The sequence below is a fragment of the Planococcus citri genome, chromosome 3, assembly GCF_950023065.1.
Source record: "Planococcus citri chromosome 3, ihPlaCitr1.1, whole genome shotgun sequence".
Taxonomy (NCBI): Eukaryota; Metazoa; Arthropoda; class Insecta; order Hemiptera; family Pseudococcidae; genus Planococcus; species Planococcus citri.
Genome location: NC_088679.1, coordinates 65408474 through 65424602, shown reverse-complemented (window position 1 = coordinate 65424602; position 16129 = coordinate 65408474). Strand labels below are relative to the sequence as shown.

General features: G+C 31.9%; 1 protein-coding gene across 1 annotated transcript in view; it reads right to left on the bottom strand.

Annotated features, from left to right (window-relative positions):
• LOC135842113 (heme transporter FLVCR2-like) overlaps positions 1–11572 on the bottom strand; it is a 47238-nt gene extending 35666 nt beyond the window's left edge. The window contains exon 1 of the mRNA XM_065359477.1: positions 11416–11572. The gene's annotated coding sequence lies outside the window, so the exon portion shown is untranslated. The remainder of the gene's footprint in view (positions 1–11415) is intronic.
• Between the last annotated feature and the right edge of the window lie 4557 nt (positions 11573–16129).

The window sequence follows — 16129 nt, the reverse complement described above, 5'->3', positions numbered from 1 at the left end:
ATGATAATTAAGATCATTTTGAATTTGTAGGTACCTACCTACCTACTCGTCTAACCGTAAGTATGAATTTTAACCCAGTCAACTATTTGAAAAGGGGAGAGGTGTCTAGTTTACACTGAGGCATTCGGGATGTAGGCGTTCGGGATATAGGCATTCGGGTTACAGGCATTCGGGATATGGGCATTCGGGATTTCGCACGTTCGGGTTACTGGTTCGGGTACACGGCATTCGGGTAAATGGATTCGGGAATACAGAAATCGGGATTTTGTCATTCGGGAAAATGTCTTTCGGGGAAGTGGATTCGGGAAAATGTCCGGTAATCATTCTTTGATTCAAACTGTTTTCTCGATCGCCAATTTTTAGGTGGTTAACAAAAACTGGTTGCTAAATGCGAACCAATGAACCAGTTTCAAAATGTGGTTGAACAGAATTGTGTAATTTATCACGCCCTACAACTTTTGTTCCGAGCTTTTTTTTCGATCTCTAATTTTTAAGTAATAATATTCGATAGGTAATTGGTTGCTAATTTATTGAACTTTTCTCCAGATGAGCCATATTCAAAAAAAAAAAAAAAAAAAAAAAAAACATTCACGCATTTAGCGTGAGAAGACCGACTTTTCGTAAAATAAAAATCTTTTACGAACGAATTGATTCACTTTTTTTAAAACATTCATTCGTGAACGAATTGATTCGCATAAGTGACTCGTTCGCGAACGAATCGATCCGTACAAGTGACTCGTTATCGTTCGCGAACGAATCGATTCATTTACTCAATTTTTGGTGAATCATTCACGAACGAATTGAATCATTTTCTGTGAATCATTCGCGAACGAATCGATTCGTACAAGTGACTCGTTATCGTTCGCGAACGAATTGAATCATTTTTTGTGAATCATTCGCGAACGAATTGATTCGTATAAGTGACTCGTTCGCGAACGAATCGATTTGTACAAGTGACTCGTTCGCGAACGAATCGATTCGAATAAGTGACTCGTTCGCGAACGAATCGATTCGTACAAGTGACTCGTTCGCGAACAAATCGATTGGTACAAGTGACTCGTTATCGTTCGCGAACGAATCGATTCATTTACTCAATTTTTGGTGAATCATTCACGAACGAATTGAATTATTTTTTGTGAATCATTCGCGAACGAATTGATTCGTACAAGTGACTCGTTCGCGAACGAATCGATCCGTACAAGTGACTCGTTCGCGAACGAATCGATTCATTTATTCAGTTTTTGGTGAATCATTCACAAACGAATTGAATTATTTTTTGTGAATCATTCGCGAACGAATTGATTCTAATTAGTGAATCATTCGCGAACAAATTGATTCATAAATTAAAGAATTGACCGATTCGTTTACTGAATGGTTCTTTCAAAAAATTGATCAATTCGTTCATGAATGATTCGCCAAAAATTGAGGGTCGTGTTAGTACTTTGTAGGAATCGTGCAGACCTAGTGAGCTTTCAAGTTTCATCGAAATCGATTCTGCCATTTTCAAGGTAATGAGTTTTAAAAAATTTTGAAAATAAATTTGTCGCTCGATAAACTTGGAAGCTTTGAGCTTTTGGAATTTGATGATGATGCCAAAATGTGCGGCTATACGTAGTAGCCTAGTAGTTGTGACATTTAAAATTTGATCAAAATAGGTTGAGCCGTTGCTGAGAAATTCAATTTTTAATGAATTTTGTGCAAAGTCACCCCGTGATAATTTCAAAAAGCCCGATTTTGTTTTCAATTACGCGCGAAAGCTATGTACCAATTTTTGCATCATGGTGCAAGTCCGATATTATTTTGGTCACTGAAAAAAAGAGCGAAAGCTGTGAAAAATTGATAATTCAAAACGTGAAACAACATCATTCAAGCTCTCGAAAATTCACAATTTTTCATTTTTTTTCAAGACAATAATACTTACAATGTAGGTAAAACAACACCATTTTTTGATGTGAGAGTAAATTTGTTCACTCTCTAATAACTTTGGTCGGAAGGGCCAGAAAAATGATTTGGCTCGAGCGAAGCAAGGCCGAAAAAATTCCCAAGTTTTCGCCTAAATTTTTCTTTCGATTAGGGGGTGGTGTGAGACTCTCAACTCCCCTTACCCGTTTGGCACGCCTCTGATTAGACCTTTAAAAAGGGATATTTTCATCTTTTGTGTTTTCCTTTCAGTCGATCTAAGCCAATTTTGTGAGACCACCCACCATCTCAAAATAATCAACTATCGAAAAAATAAACCCACACAATGATAATTTCTTCGAATTGTTTTCTATATAGTGAGAGAAATCCCCCCCACTTACATAATATGCACATGCAGCGCATCTGCGCGTGTGTACTTATAGCAACTTACTTATCTATCACGCTTCGGAAAACAATATAACGTCACTCATAAGCGTGTTTTTTTAGTTTACAATTTACAATGCGAATTTTCTCGTAATTTTTTTATTTACGTAATTTTTAAAAAAATCAACCGTAACAATACGCAATGATAAGGGAATCCCCGCAATGTACGAGTGAAAAATTCCTAGTAGGAATATCAAAGAAACCTATTAAGATTGTTTTCTTTATTTTTGCGAGAGAAACGCGTCATAACGTTCAGATAATTGCGACGGAGATTCCCTCGTCACGTGATCATTATTCATAGAAAATGCTGATGTAACTTGATTATAACTTTTGATTAGTAAAATAACAATTGGGAATTGGAACATGCTGTATACATATTTTGATACATTGATTTGAAGTTTTCATTTATCAATTCAATGGGTAGAACATCTAACGGAATTTTTCAAACAAAAATCACTAACTTTTCATAACCGTTTCACTATAACCCTTTAGAAAACATTTCCAGGTAATTTTCACGCCCCCCCCCACAATTTTTGTCAATTTTTATTGTGTCATTCAGAGAACGTTACTTTCGAGCACTGATGTGATATTTCTCAATTTCAAAGCAAACAAATCACGAAAACCGAACAAAACGAAAGCAAAAATCCTCGAAAATTTATACAAATTTAAGAAATAAAACAAAAATATTATTTTTGAAGCCAGAAGTTCATTTTGTAGGGCTTGGCATGTTCCAAATTATTTGAATGATTATTTTTTGTAAATTTCAATTTCGAAAAAGAAAAGAAAATTGGCACCAGCAAAGCGTTCATTAATTTAAAGCTGATTGAGAATAAAACACACAAGACTAGAGCCTCATCAAGTGAATTTTCTAGATTAAAAAAAAAAAAATTAACGGATGGATAATATAGGTAGAGGTATAAAGCACATAGATCGACAAAAAATTCAAAAATAAACCATCTGGCAAAATTTCGAGCCTTAAATTTCAATTTTAAAAAAATAAAATAAAAATATTCATGGCCATGGATCAGGAAAAAAAGCACCAAGATTGGATGCATCAGTCAAATATCGAGTTTTCGATCTCCATTCCCTTCCCCTCTCTTGCAGATTCCACTGATCCTGTTGTGAGTCGTTTTACAGCATCTAATTACAACTCCCAGTGATTTTTTTTCAAATAAATAAAATAATAAATTATTATTATCTTGCAAAATTTAGATTAAATTTTCAAATTTCGACGAACTTTTAAAAATTGTAACCGATGTCGTGAAAGTTTTTTCATTTGCTTCGTCAGATCGATTTTTTCGTTTCATTCATCGTCCAGTTTTTCACTGTGTCGAATATTCGGGCTCACATTATTTCAAAAATTATTTCATCAATTCGAATATCTAAATTGAAAAAAAAAATGATAAAAATAGCAGAATTTACAGACGGTATTCTACGCTAGAAAAATTTTCCTATACACACTTGGAACTACTGTGCTAATCACCGCGATTCGTAATCGTTACAGTCAGGTGTTCCTTTTTTCTAGTATAACAACGACGAGGTCATTCATTATCATTACTACAGCACTCTCTACACCAATGTCAAAGACAGACATAGACGTGAGCTCATATAGATGTTCATACTTCACACCGCAGACGCAGAGAGGTGGAAAAAATCGCAACCGTCGGCCAAATTTGATAATTTTAATAGACATACATATTTAAAACGAACGTGGTCGCGAGTTTTTTTTACATTTAACTTCACAAATTTATATTCTTCGTGCTCTGCAATGCAGCCACCAGTCGAGGTGAACAACCTTGTGCGGTGTATAAACCGATGAATTAAAATGAAAAATTCTAAGAAAAAATCCATTGAATTTATGTCGGTATGGGAAAGGTTTGCAAATTTAAACCAATTAAAATTTTTCAATTGATTAATCGACGGTGATACGAATTTCAGAAATAATTCTGTTATCGGGATCGCGTGGTTACAAAGGCGAATTTTAAATATAAATGTACAGGATGATTTTTTTTTTTTTTTTTTTTTTGAAATTCACGAACGTTGAGTTAATTTCTCTTAACAAAATGAAACAAGTATACATAGAATTTTTATACATGTTGAAAAAGTTCAAATTTTGAAACGTTTGATGGATTTTTCCAAGTGGAAAATTTGTGTTTTATTTCGCCCTGGTCTTTGAATTTTATGAAATCTTTTTTCATTGACAAAATACGCAGATTACATTTTGAAACGTATCGTTTGTTAAGTTTTGTATTAAATTATTCACTTTGTATCTAAGTATCTAATTAAGAAAATTAACATCTACTCAAGAAATCATTCGCCAAACAAACCAGTATTTAATTAAAAAAAAAAAAAAAAAAAAAAAAAAATAGAACACAAGCGACGAATTTGCTTAGGTATTTTTTAAAACGAAAGGGGCAGCAAAAAAATGGAAAATTGAGCATGATTATTTTTTTAAAAATGAAAACGTATTGATTCAAAATTGTAAAATTTTAAGAAAAGAAATGGCTTACAATTTTTGGAATTTTTCACGAACAAAATTCATTGCTAAAAAAATTTGAAAACAATTTGATCTTTTTTAAAGACATTCCAGGTTGAAATTTCTCAACAAAAATGTTCAAAAAAGTCGATAAAAATGATCATTTTTTTCAGCCTGATTTTTGTTTCAAGGGAATCTTTCGAACTCTCACTATCTGATTTGAACAAAACCAATAAGCTATATCAAAAGTACATGTCCTAAAACCTTCGAACCTGAATTTCAGGTCCTAATAAAGTCCATTTTTGGATTTTTGGCATGTAAGAGATCTCTGCTGAATTTGGTCAAAATCCGTCGATTTGGGGGTGGGAGGGGGGAGATCCATCCTAATGTACATTCAGAGAATTCAAATTGAATTTTTTGCATTTTTTACTCCACATTTAACACTACAAGGTGGTATAAATATTGGCCTTTCTATCCCTTCCAGCCTCGTAGTTCAAATAACACATTTTTTCAATCAATACTCTCGAATTTATTACACAGGTACTTGGAAAATAATCACATCTATTCGTACTATTGTATTTGGTATTATTAATTTCCCCGTTTCTGCCTGATCTTCAATTAGTTAATTATCACGAGATGATTTATTGTGACGCAATATAAAATAAAATGCTAATTAAAATTACTTCATAAAATCCATACATTTTAATTAAAACTGTCACGTTAAATCTGCTGAGCTGCGTTTTACAAGATTGTAAAATTTTCCATTCTGTATTTTGCGAATCATAAATTATCGTCACATTGTTGCTAAAAATGTGAAATATGACGAGAAATTTTTTTGAAAGAGAAACACAAAGGTGGATGGAATGTTTATAGACTTCATTTTTCAACATTGAATAATTTTTTTCAACGCAATTTACTAAAATTAGGCATTTTTTTCAGAACGAAAAACAAACTGTATTTTTGGGGCTGATTTTTACGTACAAATTTATTTCGCAAATGTTAATCGAGACTTTTTAGAAAATTTACGCAATATTTTGAATAACTCGTCGACGATGCAAACAAGCCTTGAACCTTTATAAACACATTAAAATTATTACAATATAATGTATCTCTTTTTAAATACGTATAATTTTCGTCAACAAACGAGATCTTTTTAATCATTTAGTTTTTTAAATTGGTTTTAATTATCTAGATGGCTGTTTAAAGAGCTTTCTTTTTGAATTGGAAATTCACGCGGTCACGAGACCATACCATCAAGTGCAATTAATTGTTTAGATAATAAGTAAATGAGTCAAATGTGTATTGCATTTTGAGAAGTAGGTACTAAGTAGGTATTGGCAACCCTGCTATAATGAAACGCACATGTTTCTTCAGAGCTGTGTACAATACAGTTGAAAAGGTTCTTATACCTGAGATCTGAAAATATCATCTATGTCAGTCCAAGTGTACTTTTTCTCGTTTAAAAATTACTCCCTCTATACGTAATCGAAAACGCAGGTAAATCTTTTTAAAATGAAATGAATAGTCTAGTCTGGTCTTTTCTACATAGAAGATGTCGTCACATCTTGAGTTGACATCAACCAGGTGTTCATTTCACCCATATGACCTACTACAAAGGTTTTTGTGTACAGATACGTGAAACTACAAATAAAGAACTAGATACAGTGGGTTCAAAAAAGATTGGGTATACTTCATCAGAAATCACTATTTTATCTAAATTTACGTTACGAGCTCAAATTTTGAGATAATTGGAAAAATGAAACCACCATCTTATTAGAAATTCAATATCCTGAAAAAAAGTCATTATGACTTTTTGCCTAACTTCAATAAGGTAGGAGGTATTCGAGAAAATTCAAAAAAATGAAAAAATACAAAGAAGGGTGAATTCCTTTATTTCATTCTTTTCAAGCTTGCTCATCTCCTTCGGGTTTGAAGATAGCTTAGATAGCTTAGTGGGGGCAAGAGTACGCACTTGGTGTTTGAAGCCCCTCTGGAGGGCAGGATAGTATGAGTTGAGGAGTGGAAACATGTCAGTGAAAGGACAACTCTTTACTCACATTTTGGCATGAGAACAAAAATTTTTGGTCCATTTAGTCACTTTGTGATAATTTTTTTGAAAAATCAAGTTTTAAAAAAAGTCATAGTATTACTGTTGTCCCCTCCTAGAGAGGTTAGAGTACTATCGTGGTGGGGCAAGAATACTACATGTTCAGCCAGTACGAGAACGAGTGAATAATACGCTTTCTCCACTGCGTACTCTTGCCCCCACCTAGTCTAATATCAATAATTTCAAAAAATATCGTTTTTTGATCAAGTGTGCTGGTAGTTTTAGTGCCCACTGTACATCTTTTTTCGTCTCTTTTAAAAGAGGTACGTGTTTTGTCATTGTTATATGTACATTTCGGAAATTTCCAATAGGCATTCTGCGTTTTGAAATTCGAACTTGGGCGACTTTGATACGCAGAATGAAAATTAATTATAATGTACGAGTAGGTCAGGTTCATATAGATACTCGTGTGTAGGTACCTATATTGCTATTGTTTAGCAAATACAAATATATATAAGCATGTTGTACACATACAAACTTGCAATTTAATTATATATTAGCAGCTATAGCTTCACATAAATATACCTACGTAAACTGATTTCGACATGATACAGAAACAACCCTTTGAATATACTATTTAATATTAATTCTCATTCCTCCATACATTTATTTATTCTTAGACTCTTGATTGATATACTACGTATTTCGAAGCTTATTACATTAGGTAAAAATATAGCGAACAATTCGTGACAAATTTCAGTTTGAATCTCATTTGCACTAAAATTAAATTCACGACAAAATTATAGTTTCAAGTTGAAATCATTTTTTGAGAAATTTTGCCTCTAAAAATACCATTACTCCGACTCGTACCAAAACTGAGCCTCTAAATGCGACAGTAGGTAATTCAAAATATGATCAGAAATACTACCTACCCAATTGATTTTTTTCAATACCGATTTTATATTTTCTTGAAAAATATGATTTTTTTTTTTGTAAAATGAAAAGTGGGTCATGAGATTGGTCCTCAAAACTGTATGCTTAAAGAGTAATAAAAAACGAAAACTTTTCCAAATAAATTCAATGAGGAACGAATTTGTATTCTAAGAATAAATAATAATATAAAAAAAAATGGAACAAAATTTTGTTTGGGTAGGTAAACATTTATTTGAAAATGACATCGAATGTAATTTTACCAAACAAATGAAGAGAGAAATACGTATCATCGGATTATAAAATATTTCTTTCATATTAAGTACCTATTTATATTTTCAATTTTTTTTAAAAATACCAAATTATTCGGTTTCTGGCCTCATAATCCTGAAGCTACAGATGCGTAGTGACCCATCAGAGATTCTGTAATCTCCCAATCGATTCCATCAACCTCATGACTACGTCAATGGTTTTCAAATAGCTTAAACATATCACCAATCAATTCGAAAGGTCAAAAAGTAATTTAAATCGTGCAATTTACGAATCATTTCTGATTAATCATCTACATAAGTACCTATTTTATTAGACCTAGAAAATGCTTCAAAATAATCGTTGAGATATGCCCGGTAGCCCATTTCTCTTCTTCTACTTCTCTTTTTAAAAAATATTTTTGACAAATTGCATTATGCAAAATTTAAAAAAATCAAGTACCTAGTTATCAAAAATGAATGAATTATTGACAAAAATGCAAAAAAATCACGAAAATTGCATAAAACAACGTTAAAACTGGTTAAAATTAGGTAAGTACACAAAAAATTGAAATCCAGTAAAAAATCAAAATATCATCGAAGTGGAATCAAATTTGGTAAAAATTACCTGAAGTATCATAAAAACATAATATGGTAGTATTTTGAAATTTAAAATGAAAAATGTTGAAAAAATCAAAAGTAAATGTCGTCTAAAGAAGAGAACGATGATTTGAAAAAATATCTGTAAACGTGATTCATGGCACTAACGTACATACAACGAATCAAATATGATTCGAATAATCCCCAATCCTGCCCTAGCTGAAACCCCCACTATCAGAATTTTAGGCAACGATGTTCATTTTTGAAAATTTTAAAAACCAAAAAAGCTGTTTCTACAACAATTTTACATTTTTTTAAGAAATAAAATATACGCATGTTACCATTATTTTTTTTATCAAATAAAACAACTTTTATTAATTTTTTCAATTTTCTGTAGCAATTCAAAATCGGTTCCGGAAGGGCCAAAAATTGACTTCAAGTTCAACAAGTATTAAATCTGGTTGGTGCTAATTGGGACACCTTCTCGATCGTTTTAGGTACTTACCTAGTTACTGCAAAATACCACGATTGTCAGGTCACATTTGTGACCAATTTGTAAATCCCAAAAAGAACTATAGTAAAAAGCTTATATTTTTACGTTTTTAAAAATTCGTTTAAAATTAAAAAAAGAACTTTAGCACTTGAAATTTTGGTTTGGAGAGTCCCAAAAAATGCTCTTTCATTTAGCCTTGCTTCGATAAAATTAACAGAGTGTCCATTCAGAAAGTTTCGTCGTTTTTATTGATGCTAAATTTTTCATTTCATTTGAAAATAGGTAAGTGAATTATTGAAAAATTCTTCAGGTTATTGCTAGCTTTAAAACACTTACCTATTGATATAAGTAGGTACTTGCAACTAATTTTGAAGATTTTTTTTGTTGAAAATATATTATGTAGGTAATTAATATCATATTTTTGGAAAATTCAACCATTTTTGAGTCCAGACAATTTCAAGACTAGGGTTTAAACAGACATTAAATTAACAATATTGAATTTATCTACTTTTTCTGGAGCATTTTTCTCTGTAAATTTCTCATGTTGCAACTCCATTTTTTTTTCAGAAAAGTTAATTATTCTAAATACATTTTTTCAATGCAAAAAAAAATTGTGAAATCGATATCGAACAGAAAATTGTCCGAAATTCTAATTTTTTAGAAACCTCGATCTACTTGACTAATATCTATTCACTTTGATTTACTTATTAATTTTTAACGTCGAGCCAACATATCGTTTTTTTTTTTTTTTACTGTAGCTTCATCTCCGGCCAATTTGTTGTACTTACATCACGTGTAAAAATTTGTTATCAATTCAACTTCCCTTTCCCATTACTTCCCAACGACTTTCTTTCGGAGATATAAAATTATACAGTTATAAAAGTATTCATCATTATTTTATTTCTATACGAATTCTTATCAGAAATATTTTCCATAGTACGATACAATTTCCCGATAAAAACATGTAGGTAAACGATCTATAAATGCCTAGATGGAAAATGCCCAAGTGGGGACTACGTTTACCTACCTAAAACCTACGTCTAGTCACCTCATGATTTACCATCAACAAATATAGCCTTATATAGGTACTTAGAAACTGACACCCATCAAAACTAATCTCTGATTTCAACTAAGTGAATCGATAACATTGTATCAAATCAACTTCACGAATGAATAAAATGCTCATTTCATCGTTCAAATAGGTAAATATTCGTCTAAAATTAACGTACGAGTACGATAGGTTTTTAGAAACCGTAATACGAGAATGTTATACATTTTCAATCTGTTCATCTCATTTCAAACACGGTATCGACATGAAGAACACGTTAGCTAGCAGTATTTTCAGGTTGTAAAATAAATCATCTTATGCCAAGCCAAGAGGCTTTCTACTTCGCAAATAAATTACCATGCATTATAATAAGCCAACCGAAACAGAATTTCGAAATTTAGGTATCGACGATCGCAAACCGAATAATATTACTCGTAGTTGAATAATTTTTGCACAATGTCAAAATTTAGCCAACATATTGGCTTGGCTTTGAAAATTATACACACACGATTCACTTCTGTACCTACTCGAATTACTAAGTAATTATAAGTTGAACATCAATAAATACTTAATTTATCCTACCGGTGATTAAGCTCATATGATGTACATGTACACTCACGATCTCTAGAATGCACTATGAATGAACGATGAGCATTTTAAACTAGAAGGGAACACTTTGAGACTATTATTAGCCGCATGAAAGTATAGGTGCTCTTATCACACGGTATTCGCACATTTTACCGTCATGTTTAAGATTATAAAGTGTTATCTACGATTTATATTATTGTATTGTAAACAAAACACACGAACTTGACTCGTTATATTCCTGCATTAATAGATAAATTTTAGATTGCTCGAAATAGATAGGTAAACAGACACTAGACAGTGCATTTTTCAATTATTAGGACCATGAAAACACTGGGTTTCATAATGCATTTAAAATTAGTCACGTCGTATTTCATATGTTTAAAGAAAGAAAGCATGTGCGAGGTGATTAAATTGATCTTGAAATGTTTCGAAAACTTTACTTTACTTAATTGGGAGTATTATTATTTATTGCATACACGTGCGTAATCCACGTACAAATTTAATACGAATAGGTACCTACGAGAAAGCTTGGTGTAGGTAGGTATCGAAATTCGAATATCAAAAAACGAATTACAATCTAATTAAAATTAATCAACTACACACAACAACTATAAAAAATAAATTAAAAATCAACAAACTTACCTATCATCACGACAGATCTGCTCGAACGAATTCGAAAATCACGAAAAATATATAATTCAGCGAAAGCAAGTTACACGATGCTAGTTCCAGCAAAGACTGACGAGTGACGACTCGACGACTCTGAATTCTGATGATTCTAGTTGCCTAGTTACTACACAAGAACAGGATTACTAGTGCGCCAACTAACTACAAACGCATTGTAGTCTATCATCTGACGTCATAGCAGCCAGCATGTTCGACTTCGAAATTCGAATTTTCATTTACGAGTAATTGAAAAAAGTGACGTAGTCGTACTTCATCGGTCCACGTCAGTATATCTATTACTTTTTTTGTCTCACACAAGTCTCAAGTCTCAAGTCTGCAATCTGCTTCATGGTACAATGACATCACATTGTATGATTAATTTGCATACTAATCAAACCAGGGAAGACCTTTTTTTTCTCTCCAATATTGGTTTTTTTCCATGCAGATTTCCACATGGGGGTCAATTCTCCGACTAAACTCGCCAGATAGGTACTGCAGTAACTTGTATTGCAGGAAAATGGTTTCCAGATTCCGAAAGAGTCACATACCTGAAATCAAGTTGAAGATTATGTACCTAATACAATTTTTTTCTCAAGGTTCTTTGGCAGGGTGAGAAGAGAAAATTCATAGACAACGTCATTTTCGTTTTCAATTATATGTATGTATGTATTTTTATTCTTTTTTAGGATGGGAGAAGAGGTGATTTTTCAAGAAAAGCCTTTGAAAAATTTGGAAGGTTTTAAAAAAAATACGTACCTACAGGGTGTGCAAAAAGTGAGTGACTGAACTCGAGAACCGAATAAGTTATTATCAATTAATGTTACTGACGCGAAGCTGAGAAAAAAATGCCTGATGAAGATGTTGCCCAGCTTCAAAATTGAAGGAGTAAACACTGCTTAAGCGAAAAATGAAGTTCAAGGATAAATTTACCAATTAAATTTGCCAGTCAAGGGGGGGGGGGTGATAAGATCTCGAAAAATATCATAGCCTTATGTTGGTATTCATTATTCAACATCAAAAAGTAGACATCGTTAGTTAATTTGCTCCCCCCTCCCCAAAAGTAATCAAGAAACTAGAGCAACCATTCTCCATAAAGAATAGTAACCAAATGACCTATTAATTTTCAAGATTTTTTTTTTCATTTCAAAATTCAGGAGGGTGGGGGAGGGGATGATAATTTCAAACCATTTTTTCCAATCTGTATACCTAAGCTGAAAATACCCGACATTTTTCGGGGATGGGGGGGAGGGAGGACGAAAATTTTTTCTAACAGAAATAAGTATTCTGTTTTGATCAAGTTTTATGGTGAAAATTCAACTTTTCCCGAATGAGGTAAATCAGGAAGTCAATAAGGTACATATTCGAAAAAATTGTATGTAGGTACTAAGGTAGTAGGTACCTACTAATTTTTAAGTTTTTTTAAAAAGTAATGCACAAAAATTATTTTTTCATCTTCAAATTTAGGAGGGTTCGGAGAAGGGGAAGGAGGAGATGGGAATTTCAAACTTTATATTTTTTCTGCATTTTCTTTAAACTAAAATAGGTAGGTACTTCTTACCATATTTAAGAAAAAAAATTCAAGCAAAATTCATTAGTTTTGAAAAAGTTTTATGCTGAAACTCAAATTTTCCAAAATGAAATTGAAATTGTGAGGATTCAGGCAGTTGAATAGTCGAAAAATTGTTAAAACAACGAAAATATTAAGTAACCAAATGACAAAATACAGTACATTTTGAAATAGCTAGTACATATATTGCAAACAAAAAATCAATAAATGTCTTGAATATTTTTTGAAAAATTGCAAAAAATGGCCAAAACACCATTAAAAATACTGTTTGAAAAACGAGCAAAAATTTTCAAATTCAGAAGGGAAAAGTTAGAAGTTATATTCAAATTTCAAGCTGATGCAATGACGCTTAGTACATTTTACAAAAAAACAAAAAAAGACTCCTTACCTTCCTGAAAGAAATCGATCTGTACAACAAAATCTAACTCCAAATTGTCTCCACGTCTCTAGCCAAACAGCTGTACACGGCGTGGTTAAATAAATTAAAAAAAAAAAAAAAATCACCAAAAGTGCTCAAAATACCTGCCAAACAAATTATCTACTTGATACAAACGCAAAAAAAAAATAAATTAATAAATCTATTGAAAAAAATGTGAAAACGCATAGAATATTTCTAGGGTGACCTTTTGTTAAAATATATTACAAAATCTTTTTGAAAATTTTTTTAAAAATTTTTATGAGTGCGAAAAAAATGGTTAAACTTTAGAAAAATTGCTCAAAAGATTATGAAAAATGCTACAAATATGAAATCGGTTGATTAAATTGATCAAAAAGTGTTGAAAAATTGCAAAAAAAAACGAAAAAATTGATCTAAATGGCGTAGGGTACTATAAACATTACAAAAATTATAAAAAAAACGCCGCAAAAATTTTATATAGGTAGGTAGGTAAGTATATGTGAAGAAATACTTTTTTATTGGAAAACAATCCAAAGTTGTGTGATGTAGTCGTGCTTGACAATTCATAAAGTGTCATGATGTTTGTCAAAAAAAAAAAAAAAAAAAAAAAATACAAAAATTGTTTGAATTATTGTGAAAAATTAACCGAAAATTTGGGAAAAATTTTTTGGAAGAAAATGGAGAAATCATTAGTTTTTTTTTTTTTTTTTTGTTTTGGGTGTTTATAATTACGCGATTATTACACCCGTGGCTAGAAGGGTTTAGATTTGGTTTATTAGGTTGGTGCTTTTAAGTAGGGTTATAAATTTTTGGATTTCAGAAGGGTTATCTGGAATGGTCATTGAATTTGGGTCTATTTGGAGAGATAGTCTTGTTTGCTGTAATTTAGGACAGGTGAATAGTAAATGTTGGATGGATATAGGTTCATTTTCACAGAATTGACAGGGGGGTTTCGGAATTTTTTGATAGAGATGATTGTGTGTGATTTTAGAGTGGCCTATTCTTAGACGGGTTATAATTATTTCTTCTCTTCTGTTTAGGTGATCAAGATTTTTCCAGGGGTAGATTGTTTTTTTGTGTTGAAAGAGTTTGTTTGATGTCTGTGATGACCAGAAATTTTGCCATTTAGAGTGAGTATTTTGTTTGAAGAAGGATTTTATATCGTCAGGGGTGAGAATGGTGAAGGGAGGGGGGATAGTGGCTGATTTTGCATAGGTGTCAACAATTTCATTTCCTTCAATGCCGACATGACTAGGAGTATACATAAGATGGATGGTGTGGTTTGAATTTTGGAGATCTAGCAGAATTTTGTGAATATTTTGAACAATAGGGTGATCTGAAAAAATGTTTTGTATGGATATCAAGGAACTAAGAGAGTCACTTTGTATTAAAAAGTTTTTGTTTTCAAGCTGAGTGGTGGATATGTTCAAAAGACAATGATAAATTGCAAGAAGTTCGGCAGTAAATATTGAAGAGACCTCATGAATTTTAAAATTGAAAATTTTTTCATTTATTGAAAAAGCATATCCTGTATGTAGGTTAGAGATTTTGGAACCATCAGTAAAGCATAAATTGAATTCTGTGTAGTTTTGATATGATTTCAAGATAGTGGCTTTTGATTTCTAATGGGGAATGGTTTCTTTTAGGATAATTTCTCAGTTGAAAATCAATTTGTAAGGGTTTTAATAGCCAAGGAGGGTATGTTATGGGTTTTTGGATGAGATTTTTGAGATCAATTTCAAGGTTTTTTATTTCTGAGATGAACTTAGCAAGTGGGTTGTCATTTTGTTGGAAATGATGTAAGCTGAATATTGAGATAAGATTTTGGAGGGGATGTGATGGATTAGCTGAGGCTGATGTAATGAATTTATTTGTTACTAGTGATTTTCTGAAATCTGAGGGTAGTTCCGCAGCTTCACAGTAGATGCTATCTATGGGTGAGGAGTAAAGAGCTCCAATGCAAATTCGTAAAGAAGAATTTTGAATAGTTTTTAAGATATTGGCGGTTTTATTGGAAATTTTTGTAAAGCATGGACTGCCAAAGTCAATTTTGCTGCGTATGAGAGATTTATATAGATGGATTAATAATTTACGTGAAGGGTTATATTTAGGATTTTTTATTATTTTTAATAAATTGATACGTTTCAAGAGTTCTGATTTTACGTTTAGAAAATGGGGGGTCCAAGTTAGTTTTTCATCAAACGTAAGTCCGAGAAATTTGGTAGAAGATTTGAACTCCAAGGAGCGACCTTTAAATTTTAGAGTGGGTTTTGGGTTGATTTGATTTTTTCTAGAAAAAAGTACACAATGTGTTTTGGATTCTGAAAAACTTAACCCGTTTGTTTCAGCCCATTTTTCAATTTGGTTTAAGGTTTCCTGAATTTTTTCTACAATAAGGTTGAGGTTTTTAGATCTAAGAGAGATGTTTAAGTCATCTGCAAAAATTCTCAAAGAGAGTGGTTTAGTTATAACATCACAAATGTCATCAATTTGTATCAGAAACAAGATTGTACTAAGAACAGAACCTTGAGGAACTCCATTTTCAATTTCAAAGTATTTTGAATAAGTGTTATCTAGGCGAACTCTGAAAGAACGATTTGTTAGAAAGTTTTGAATAAAGTATGCCAAGTGTCCACGAATTGTTTTGAAACAGATGGGATTTTTTTTTAAATTGAAAGTTTGCCAAGTTATTTTCATTTTTTACAAAAATAACCGAGTCTTTTTGA